Source organism: Notolabrus celidotus, chromosome 3 (assembly GCF_009762535.1).
Source record: "Notolabrus celidotus isolate fNotCel1 chromosome 3, fNotCel1.pri, whole genome shotgun sequence".
Lineage (NCBI taxonomy): Eukaryota > Metazoa > Chordata > Actinopteri > Labriformes > Labridae > Notolabrus > Notolabrus celidotus.
The window spans coordinates 8,852,074-8,864,597 of NC_048274.1; positions in this window are offsets into that span (position 1 = coordinate 8,852,074).

A 12,524-nucleotide genomic window follows, 5' to 3' on the forward strand; every position below is an offset into this window, starting at 1 on the left:
CTGAACATAAACAGCTTAGTTCTGATTTCCAAAGATGCCTTGTATAAACATAAGGTATGTGTGTGCTCAGTGAAGAAACCCACCCCAGTATGCCCTTTAATGACATTTAGTACCCTACCACATGGCTCCTGATGTCCCCCAAAGCCTGAGATAGAAAGGACAGATGGGGAACAAGAGCCAGCACATCACTGGGGTTATCAAGTGGGCTCCTCCCTTCACTGATGTTTCCTTTAGTTAGAAGCTTAACAGTTAGCTGTAGCGTCCCAGAGGATCCCCCCTCCATGTTAGCTCTAGGGTTGCAAAGGGGTGGAAAATTTCCAGTAAATTTCCAGGGGAAGTTAAGCGGGGGAGTTCTGGATATATTCCAAATTGGAAACTTTCCATGGGAATTTATGGGAGTTAAAGCTGGGGTTGGTAGTCTCGGAAAACTAGCATGAATTTGTATGTAGCATTTCCTCAGGACTCCGTCTAACCCCTCCCCTCCTCCCTCAGAGCTCCTCCAAAACGACGTCCCCCCCCTGCTCACATGCACGAACGCCACTGACTTGCGACCATATGATGGTGACTGATTCAAAACCGGTCCTCACCAAAACATTATCATCAGTGAAAGTAAAAAAAAAAAAACAACAAACCTGCTGTTAGTACTCACAACTATCATGCTAGCATTATCCAGTTGTACTGGTGACACGAGATCAGGAGAAAAGTTATAACACATATATAATACTGTAACAGCTCTACTGTTTGTTAAACGTGTTCAGTGTAGATGTTCTTAATTCCTACAGTGTTGACAGTCAGTGAAGGCATCAGGAGAGGTGTAGAGTGTGTGAGCGGGAGAGAGGATAGACAAGAGGAGAAGTTTTTCATTCATTCAAACTTTGATTGTTGTTTTGTTGGTTGGCGTGATCACGGCTGACAGTGACCGGTTATTAAAGCTCAACGTGTTCACGAATCGGCTCGTCATCCCTACAGCGTCCGGACTGACGCTACAATACATATACATTTTCTGTAGGACTTAGTAAATGTCAATCATTCTTCTGCTTGTCAGAGCCCCCGTGGTGAGAGCTTTTTAGACTCTGATCCGGACTACAGTCCTGAGCAAAGCACCTCATCGGGTCAGAGGGGACAGGCCCGAGGTCGAGCGAGAGGGGCAGTCAGTAGAGTCAGGGGAAGCAGCGGCAGGAGACGGGGAGTGCACGCTGGGGAAATGTACGCCCAGGAGGTGGGCAGAATGGCAGGAAGGGATTTGAATGGTTTAAAATTTTGGCACCCAAAAAAGGCTGATTGGTTGGTGTTTTCCCAGGTTTACTATGGCTGTAGATAGCAGCTTTTCTTCACTCTTTTTTAAGAACACATCATGTATTGATTACCATCAGGACATAAAGATCATTTTAACCAGTATAACAAAAAGTGCATCTAAATCTGATTACCAACCCCAGCTTTAACTGGGAATTGAGGGTAATTGAATGGAAAGGTATCATATCCAAGCATAAATATTTGTATTGCTATAAACAGACACCCATTCAAAATAATACAGTTAAAACAGATTTATTTGTAAGTAGAACTTTATCAAGTGTTCCATATTTTATTGAACCATCAATTATTTCATTGAAGAATAAAAACATGAATGTTAAGTTAAAAATTACTCATCCCCCCCGACCCAACCCATTGATATTTCGAAGTTAAACATTAGTACCATACATCAAATTTGTATTGAGGTGTTCAAAATGTTAAACACGCTGAATATCAACATCTGGATCATCTCTGCGGACATACAGTCATAAAAGTGAAGGCTCAGACTTCAACAAGAGAACTGAAAGAAACATATTTTAGACTCAGTGTCCGGTTCTCTGTCTACTCATTCTTATTGAGAAAAACAAGCATGTGTACGTGGTCAGGTGTCAGCTGGGAGCGCAACCGGGTCACAATCAGTCCGGCGGCGGGGAGAAAAAGCACTCATGGAGACCTGTCACTCAGCAGCAGCCCCCAGCTGAGCATCTCCACTGTGAGCAACACCTTCAGTCAACTGATTCACATCGAAACACGCTTTAAACTGAAAACACCTCCCTGATAGCTGAACCAAATATAAGACCACATGATGTTTGTTCCATGTGGTAGAAAATCGAAACAAAAAAGTGTGTTTGAGTAAGCTCTCAACAATCAATTAATCAATACTTGATTTGTTTACATCACTAAACCAGAGTAAATTAAAATAATTGCAGTGGTCTCTTTAATATTTTCACAAGCTGTACGCTGCACGGTTGGAAGTTGAACAAGATACTAAGGCGCTTTGTTTTGGTAGAGTAACAGTCCCACTTCTTTAATTGCTCCACGTTCCTTCATGTGTGTGAACCAGCCTCACTCTTTTAATCCTGCTTCTTTAAATGCAATCAAAGATAACTCGATCATTCAGGGCCAGAACAAAAGTGAGATATCATCGGACAATCAAACAGAGAGAGACTCTTGAGGACACGGTGTAAGACTCAGTATAAGCCAAAAATAATGACTCCTGCTAATGTTGGCTTAGACAGGCGTGCTCATTAAAAAACTACAGCGTGTGTTGTTAAAGTTATGAATATTCAGTTATGCATTGTCCCCTGTCCCATCTGTATTTTGTTGGGAATTTGAGACTGATGAGCCTCGACTGAATGTGACACTGCAATCAGCTGTAAGTGATGTATAATGTAGATGACTCTTCCTGCGCTGAGGATGACAGATTATTTCTGTATATCGCTCGACTTCTCACTGTAGATGCAGCGGTTTAAAAAAATAAAGTTAAAATGATTTGAGGCGATCTGAAGAAAGTAATCATGCAACAAAAAAACAAAGATTACAATGATGACTACACCCTGTTCACTCCCTCCCTCCCTCCTTCGTTCTGTAGGACAGAGACAAAGGTGCTGACGCATCTTAAAGCCTCCTCTGCTCTTCTTTTCAGGTCAGACATTATCATATCGAATTTGCATCAAATTCTCAGCATCCCAAAACAGGAGCAGCACCTTTCTTACTATTCCACACATGTTCTCTCACAAGAAAATCCTGGATTAACTTCAGCACTGGATCTCAGAGGTGACCGGCTTTTTAGGTAGAAAGTAGAAACCAGCCATTTAACTAAATATTTAGGGTAAACTAGTCATGACATTATGGGTGAGTAATATGGCCCAAAAGTTATATCGCGATATTTCAAGAAAATTTGCAGTAACGATATATACCACAATATTTTCCATCAAAATATGAACTTCTTTGTTCACCTGTCACTGATGCTTGTGGATTCCTAAACCTGCCAGCTGCTTATTATTTTCACTGGTCAATCTTGTTTAATCAATAAGATTGTGTAATGGCGTGTTATAGAGTAAACCAGCCTTAGATAATTAAAGTAATATGTTGAAGATAAATATTTAAACTTAACAAAATTCTGACCTGCTCTTTGCTCCTCACAAACAGAGTTTTTTGTTCTTATATGATTTATTTTGGTTTATTAGTTTGAGGCTTAGTTAGTTTCTTTAGTGCAGCCATGTTCTTTAAAGCTCATTTATCAGACACTAAACATCTTTATTTTGAAAGTTTAAGGAGTCGTGTTAAGTTCCTGCTTCTGAATACACCACATGTCCTGATGTGGAAGTTTCAAAATAAAAGCACTCAAGGACCATAATAAATAAGGATTTTATTGTGAAGAATTGTCAGATAGAGCATGTGTTCATCATCCCGAAGCTACATTCAGATGTTATCAATAACTCCGTGAAGAGTTTATGGTCGCTCCTTCCACTACGAGTCACAGCCACAGCTTGATTCTGCTTCTTAAAACCATCAGTGACTAAAGACAAGCAAATCTTCAGTTAAAACACACCTTCATCAGGTAAAACTGTTAGAATGGAGAGATTAATCCTTGCTGAGCTCGTTCAGCACATATCTGATGCTAGCGATGGTGTTTGTCCATCTGACTCAGATCTGGAGCGTCTTTTTCATCTTGTCACTAAATCAATTATACAGCAATATGACACTTTTGTATCACCTGAAAATGTATTATCAGGGATGGTATGATATGGCACAGCCCTACATGAAATGCAAGATTTATGAAGCTTTATCGTAAGTTTGTGATAATTGAAAGCTCCATTAGAATATATTGTGCATATGGCACAACTAATCTTGCTGTAATGTGAATTAATGTGAACATTGCTGTCTATAAACTTCCACTGATGACTTTCCTCATCTCAAAGTTTTAACTAAACATCTCCAGCGTGTTCTAGTTTTGGCCCGTTTCCTTCATTTGAGCTCTAACATCCCGTCTCCTTGTATTCGGCGAACGACCTCTTTTCAACTTCCCCCGTGGGTTCCACTTGAAGGCCTGCCTTGTGATGCAGCTATATGATGGTTTCCTCAAAGTGTGTCTGATCCATCCCCACTCTCCTTCTTTAATCTGACTTTAACTGGCATTCATTGCATGTTTCCATTATCTTTCATTCGACCTAGACGAGAGGTTTCTTCACTGAGAGACTACAAGCAGTCACTCCAGGATACTTAGAAACCACTGGGACTATAATTTACTGTCGACAAAGTAAACAACTGCCTTATCTCGACATTTTATCGAAACTGCAAACGTGGCCTACTGATCGGCAAAAGCCTGTTAGCAGCTAAGCTAACTGGAACCAAAATGCCTCCTTTCACTGTGGACGATTTTCAGAAGATCCTTCAGAAAATTGCTGTGCTGGAAACAAAGATGCATCGGATAGAAGTGAATGTGGAAGTGAATGGACTATGCGGGAATGACACCACTCTTCCATGGGGTCAGAGCAGCAGACATGTACCTGCTAACACACGGCTAGTTAGCCCAAACAATGACACTCCAAAACAGGAGGACTGTGCAGTTGGGACCAGCTGGAACACTCTTGGCGCTAGGCCTAAAGATAAAACGTTTCCCACGGACATGAGAGAACGGATAACAGGCAGAGCCAAGCGCCCTGAGATTTCTGATGCGACTGGCTGGCCTGCACTCTCATCCAGAAGGAGTGCCGCCTCAACCCCCCTACCAAGGAGGAAACAGCCATGGACAGCAGTAAAAAGTACTAGTAAGAGCAAACCTGTAGAAGAAACAAAGATACATTTAGAGAACAGATTTGCACCACTTTCACAAGATCCTGACTCTCCATCCCAGGACCTGAGAAACCCTGTGTCCTCGAAGACCAAGGGAAGGTACGAGACCAAATCTATAAGCAAAAGGCCGCAGAGGGAGCTGACGACTGGGCCTGAAACACTGATCGTGGGCGATGGTGCCGTGAAAGAGGTCAGTAGCCTCTGTGGCAAGAGAAACACCAAAGTCCTCTGCTTCACCAACGATTCGGTCTCTGACATTTCAGACAAAATTCTGGACATTGTTGCTGACCACACAACGGTGAAATCACTCATTCTTCACACTGGGGCCTTGGATGTTGTGAAGCAACAATCTGAGGTATTGAAACAAGATTTTACTGATCTGCTGCGCAAAGTCAGATCTGTTGATACTGTGGTGTTTATCAGTGGCCCTCTACCGACTGTCCAAAGAGGGGACGAGAGATTCAGCAGGCTGTTGATTTTGAACAAATGGCTCAAAGCTACATGTGCTGCTCAATCAGTGAACTTTATTGACAATTTTAATATTTTCTGGGAACGCAGACACCTTTTTAAGGCAGATGGATTTTGCCTCAACAAGTCAGGAGTAAGATTGTTCACTTCCAACCTATTTTACTCTGTGTATCACACACCAGCTTCCCTGGCCAAGGACAAGAGACAAGACAAAACAAAACAGAAGATAAGACCACATTCTGGAGGAAAACGACTGAGATCGCTGAGCCAGGAGGAGTCTTCATCGCCGCCACCTTCACCCCCCCAAGAGGAGCGTCCTCCAGTGCCGCCAACTTCAACCCCCCAACGAGAGGAGCGTCCTAGATTGCGGCCATCTTCACCCCCCCAACAAGAGGAGTGGCCTCCACTGCGGCCATCTTCCACCCCCCAACAAGAGGAGTGGCCTCCACTGCGGCCATCTTCACCCCCCCAACAAGAGGAGTGGCCTCCACTGCGGCCATCTTCCACCCCCCAACAAGAGGAGTGGCCTCCACTCCCAACAGGAGGAGATTTCTATTCTTCACCACCCCAAACACCAGCCAACTCCCCGCCCTCTCCAGTCACTCTCTCTCCCTCCTCCCCCCTCCTGGATTTTACGGATGAGATGAAAAAGCTTGTCAATGTTGGAATCAAGCTTACACCCCGTCCAAATCCCATATTCTCTCCCCTAAATCTACCCCATCGCCCAGCCCCCAGCCCACCACCGTGCCCGAAACCACCATCACAGAAACTTCACAAAGCCCCTTCACCTCCTCAGAATCATCATCATCATAACAATTCTAACTGATATGGGCCGGGTCCAGGCTTCAAAGCTGATATCATTAATATTTTCAACCAGGAAAAGCCGGGGCCCTGTGGAATTCAGGTAGCCTCCTCAATTCCTCTGTTGGCAGGAAATAGAAAAAGGGTAAATCTGCTAAGAAACAGAAGATACTCGACTAAATCTGCCAACTTATTAAATTTAGCTCCACTTCCTCGTCAGCCACAAACAGCTGTAAAAAATAACACAACTGGTTTTAACTCACTAAACTTAGCTTTATTAAATATCAGGTCTCTGGGAGGCAAATCTTTTTTAATAAATGATTTTATTATTAAACACAATCTTAATTTTATGTTTTTAACAGAGACTTGGTTAGACCAAGATAACAGTGCAGCTGTACACATTGAATCATGCCCTCCAAACTTCTCTTTTGTGAGTGAGACTAGAACGCATAAAAAAGGAGGAGGTGTTAGTATAATTTTTAATGAGTTATTCAAATGCAAGCAGGTGTTTTATGGAAATTTCACTTCTTTTGAATATGTGGCTCTTCAGTTAAATACATCCTCTCGGTCTATATTTCTTAATATTTACAGACCACCTAAATACTGTACTGATTTCTTTGATAACCTTGTTGAACTACTGTCTCTTATCTGCACTGACTTTGATTCTGTTTTAATTGTTGGTGATTTTAACATCCATGTTGACAAACCTGAGGACAGAGTGACTGAAGAACTGTGTTATGTCCTTGACAACTTTGGACTCACTCAGCATGTGACGCAGCCCACACACAACAGGGGCCACATCCTAGACTTGGTTATCTCCAAGGGTCTAAACATTTCCAAGGTTCTTGTATCTGATGTTGCTCTCTCTGATCACTGCTGTGTTTTCTTTGAAAGTGATTTATCTGTGAACACTAATGTTCAAACTGAGGTTATCTCAAAACGTTACATTACTGAAAGTACCAGTGATATATTTATTCAGGCTTTCTCTTCCATAACCCCCCTCTCTAGGTTCTCTGCAAATGAACTTGTAGAAGATTTCACTTTAAAAATTACAAACATTATTGATTCCATTGCACCAACTAAATTAAAAGTGGTCTCCAATAAGAAAAAATCGCCTTGGAGGAATACCATGCAGGTCAAACATGAAAAAAAAGAATGTCGAAAAGCTGAGCGCAGGTGGCGTAAAACAAAGCTTCAGGTTCATTATGACATTTATAAAGAAAGACTTCACATGTTTAATCTAGAACTGAAAAAGTCAAGGCAGACCTTCTTCTCAGACATTATCTCCAAAAACAAAGATAATGCACGCGCCCTGTTTGCTACAGTCGACAGGCTAACAAACCCCCCTGTGCCAGTGGCCTCTGAACACTTATCTACCAAGGCCTGCAATGAATTTGCATTCTTCTTCACTGCCAAAATTCAGAAAATCAGACAAGCAGTCAGCACTACTGTACGAGGTACTGGGAATGTGTTATCTGTGTGTCCACCAAAAAACAACTCAATCACTATGACACAATTTAATCCAATAAATTACAAAAACCTACAAGATATAATACAGCATTTGAAATCCTCATCCTGCTGCCTTGACATTCTACCATCACCATTTTTCAAAAAGGTTTCAGACTGCATGACCTCGGATCTGCTTCAAATTGTCAACATGTCTCTTCTTACAGGTGTCTTCCCCCAGGCCATGAAAACAGCAGTAATTAAACCCCTCCTGAAGAAGAACAATTTAGATGCATCAGAAATGAACAACTATAGGCCGATATCAAACCTCCCTTTTTTAAGTAAAATTATTGAAAAAGCTGTTTTTCAACAACTGAACAATTATCTAATGATAAATGACTGTTTTGATGTCTTCCAATCAGGATTCCGATCACATCACAGCACAGAGACCGCTCTAGTCAAGGTCCTCAATGATATTCATTTAAACACAGACAACGGCAAAATCTCAGTTTTGGTATCACTTGATCTTAGTGCTGCTTTTGACACAGTTGACCACAAGATACTACTGGACAGACTTGAAAACTGGGTGGGAATCTCTGGTGCAGTACTAAATTGGCTTAAGTCCTATTTAAATGACCGGGACTATTTTGTGTCTATAGGTAAATACACATCTGAGCGGATGAAAATCGTATGTGGAGTACCTCAAGGATCCATTCTGGGGCCTCTACTATTCAACATCTACATGCTCCCCTTAGGTCAGATAATAAGAAACAACCAAATAAAATACCATAGCTATGCAGATGACACACACATTTACATCACCATATCACCAGGGGATTATAGTCCCATACAAACACTGAGTAAATGCATTGAACAAATCAATGACTGGACGAGCCAGAACTTTCTTCAGTTAAACAAAGAAAAAACTGAAATGATTGTTTTTGGAGCCAAGGAAGAAAGGTTAAAGGTTACTGCTCAGCTCCAATCTGCAATGATGAAATGTTCAAACCAAGCCAGAAACCTTGGTGTAGTCATAGACTCAGACCTTAATTTCAGCAGCCACATTAAGACAATTACAAAGTCAGCCTACTATCACCTTAAGAATATATCAAGGATTAAAGGACTTATGTCTCAGCAGGATGCAGAAAAACTCGTCCATGCATTTATCTTTAGCAGACTAGACTACTGTAACGGGGTCTTTACAGGACTCCCTAAAAAGTCCATCAGACGGCTGCAGCTCATACAGAATGCTGCTGCTCGAGTCCTAACAAGGACCAAAAAAGTAGACCACATTACTCCAGTTCTTAGATCTCTACACTGGCTTCCTGTCTGTCAGAGAATAGACTTTAAAATCCTGCTGATGGTTTATAAAGCACTGAATGGTTTAGGCCCAAAATACATTGCTGATCTGCTACTACTTTATGAACCACCTCGACCTCTGAGGTCATCAGGTACTGGTCTGCTTTCAGTTCCTAGAGTCAGAACGAAACATGGTGAAGCAGCGTTTAGTCATTATGCACCACATATCTGGAACAAGCTCCCTGAAAGCTGTAGGTCTGCTCAAACTCTCACCTCTTTTAAATCAAAGATTAAGACTTTTTTATTTACCTCTGCCTTCCTATCTTAGATTATTTTAACTCACTTTAAACTAACATTTTAATGTAATTTTTAATATATTTCTAATTTTCCTTTTCTTTTCTGTTTTATCATATTTGTCATTTTAATTATGTTCTTTTATGCTTGTCTGAATGTCTCCAATGCTTTTAATGTGTTAATGTAAAGCACATTGAGTTGCCCTCGTGTATGAAATGCGCTATACAAATAAAGCTGCCTTGCCTTGCCTTGCCTTGCCTTTAAAAACACGAGGAGAGACACGACACACTTGTTTTGACTCAGCCTGACTTTCACTATTCAAGGAAGTCATTATTTCTGTTGCCCACGGAGCATTTAAGTCCATAAGACTGCTATCAAATCATAGAAGATGTAGGTGTTTCACTCCACTGCAGAAACTGGCAGAAAATCAACATTCATGTTCGGTTCAGGATCCAAGTAATTGAGCGACAGTCTTAAGAGTAGTTGTCAAATAGCTTACTTGGCATCCGTTTTGTTTCAGACACATTTCATGTCTAAGTCTGTAGACTTGATGTATGATAATGGCAGTTTAATGGTTGAATGGTTGCATTATGTTTTACTTATAATATTCTGTTTATCATAATCATAATAATATCACACATACTGCTTTCTTGCCTTTAGTTATAGAACACTACGGTCCCAGCATGCAGGCCTGCTCATTGTACCTAAAGTCTCTAAAAGTAGTATGGGAGGTAGAACATTCAGCTATCAGTTATCCTTTGGAATCATCTACCAGTCAGGGTCTTGGAGGCAGACACCCTCTCTACTTTTAAGAGTAGGCTTCAAACTTTCCTTTTTGATTAAGCTTATAGTTAGAGCTGGCTCAGGCTTGGACTAGCTTTTAGTTGCCTGTCACTTACTTTAACTCTTCCTGTCCCATTAAAGTCACGAACCATAGACCTTTCTGGAGTCCTTGAGCTCCCTTGTCTCGTAGGTTCCTCTGGATCTCTGCCATAGACGGCCTGCTGCTGTGGACGTGCCAGACTCCAGCTGCTACAACTACTACTATCCGTCTCACCACTATCTTCATCTCCCTCTCTCTCTCAAACACGGTCTCAGCAGATGTGTGTCTAATATGGATGACCACAATTAATCGATTATCGATTAATTGATTGTTAAGAAATTACTCGAAACACACATTTTTGTTATCAATTTTCCGTCACGTGGAACAAACATCATGTGGTCTCATATTACACTCATCTATCAGGGAGGTGTTTTAAGTTTAAAGCATGTTTCCATGTGAATCAGCTGTTTAAAGGTGTTGCGCACAGCGGAGACGCTCAGCTGGCGGCTGCGGCTGTGCGTTAGGTCTCCCTGTGCGCTTTTTAAAAGAGGATCAATACAAAACTGCTGCCAACAACAACACGGACACGAAGGTTGACAACTTTAAACAGGATATTTCCACCTTTGGATACGAAGGCAAAAGACCGGTGGGAAATTCTGGTACGCTACGTTTACAGACCAGCAACATCAGAGCCGTCTGGGCTTTTCTCCAGCGGGACTGATTATGACCCGGTTGCGCTCCTGGCTGACACCTGACCGAATACACATGTTTATTTTTCTCAATAAGAACGAGTAGACAGAAAACTGGACACTGTGAATCTGAAGTACTTTTCTGTTAGTATTATGAGCCTTCAGTTTATAAGATTATGTCCGCGGAGAATATTTTAATGAGCCTGATCGTTGATATTCTGCGTGTCAAACGTGTGCCCGTATTCAATCCCGTCAGTTAGATGCATTTTGTTGCTGTAGAAAATACAATTTAGGAGGAAAACAACGTATTTGGCATTGTTTTTGACGTAAGAATAATAATGTTTTTTCTTATCAATTAATCGATAATTGATCGTTAACATTTCCAAAAATCGATCACGGAAAATACTTAAAATGTACATCCCTAGTGTCTAACATGAGTCTGGTCCTGCTGGAGGTTTCTGCCTGTAGAAGGAAGTTTGTTCTTGCCACTGTAAGTTGCTAAATGCTGCAAAGTGCTCTGCTCGTGGTAGATTAAGATGAGATCAGACTCAGTCCTGTTTGTAAGATGGGACTGGATCTTATCCTGTCTTGATGTTGGGTCTTTGTTAATAATAGAACATAGAGTATAGTCTAGACCTGTTCTGTTTGGAAAGAGGCTGAATGTAACATATTGAAGTCCAGGGCTAAAAAAAAAAAATTACTCCAAGTCAAAAGCCAGCTTGGAAAGTAGTCGCTTTGGAACAATTACAACAAAATTGCCAATCCATGACAATGAAAGTAAGCAGCATTTGTTACCCTAACAGATAAAGCCTGGTGCAAAACATCACCAATTTCAGCAATGCAAACACTCACACTCACACACACAAAAGCCAGTCTGCATAAGGAGCCACAGTAGAGTTGATACAAGCATCACTAAGTCCAGTCATGCACCAGGAAAGTTGACAGTAAGTTATAATTAACTTACCAAAGCAGCTTGGGGCTGCTTTCCCCATCATTAAATAATTAAGATCTCATTCTTTTACCTTTTTGTACTCTATGATTGATTATGTCATTGTAGACACCAGCTGACAAGGTGTTTCATCGTGGGTGTTTACCAAACAACATCTTGAATTGTTAGATTTATGAGCCCAAAATAAGAACTTGATATGACACACCAGGAAGTGACATAGACATAAAGCTTGTCATTATGAGTTTTATATTTATACAAGCTTGTAAATAAAATATTAAAAATAGCTAAGCGCCTAAAATAGGATTATCACTGGCATTGAGCTTGATCCAGCTCAAAACAACCTGCACAGGCAAACACAAGCTCATTTCTAGGATAAAAAGCAACAAGACAACAATCCCTTCATCATTCCCTTAAATATGCACTGTTACATATATCACAAACTCAAAACAATGCTGAGAAGCTATGAATATCTTGGTATTAAATCTCCCCACAGCAGAGACAGTTTTGTAAACACTGTCAACAATTAGTTGCAACTTCAGTGCAGGTGAGAAACCGACGCCAGAAATACACCTTCACACCTATAAAGCACAGCTTCACACTGCTTGATGTTTAGTAAAAGACGTGCTTACTTCGTGCTGTCACTGCCTCACAGGTATCCACCAAAGAG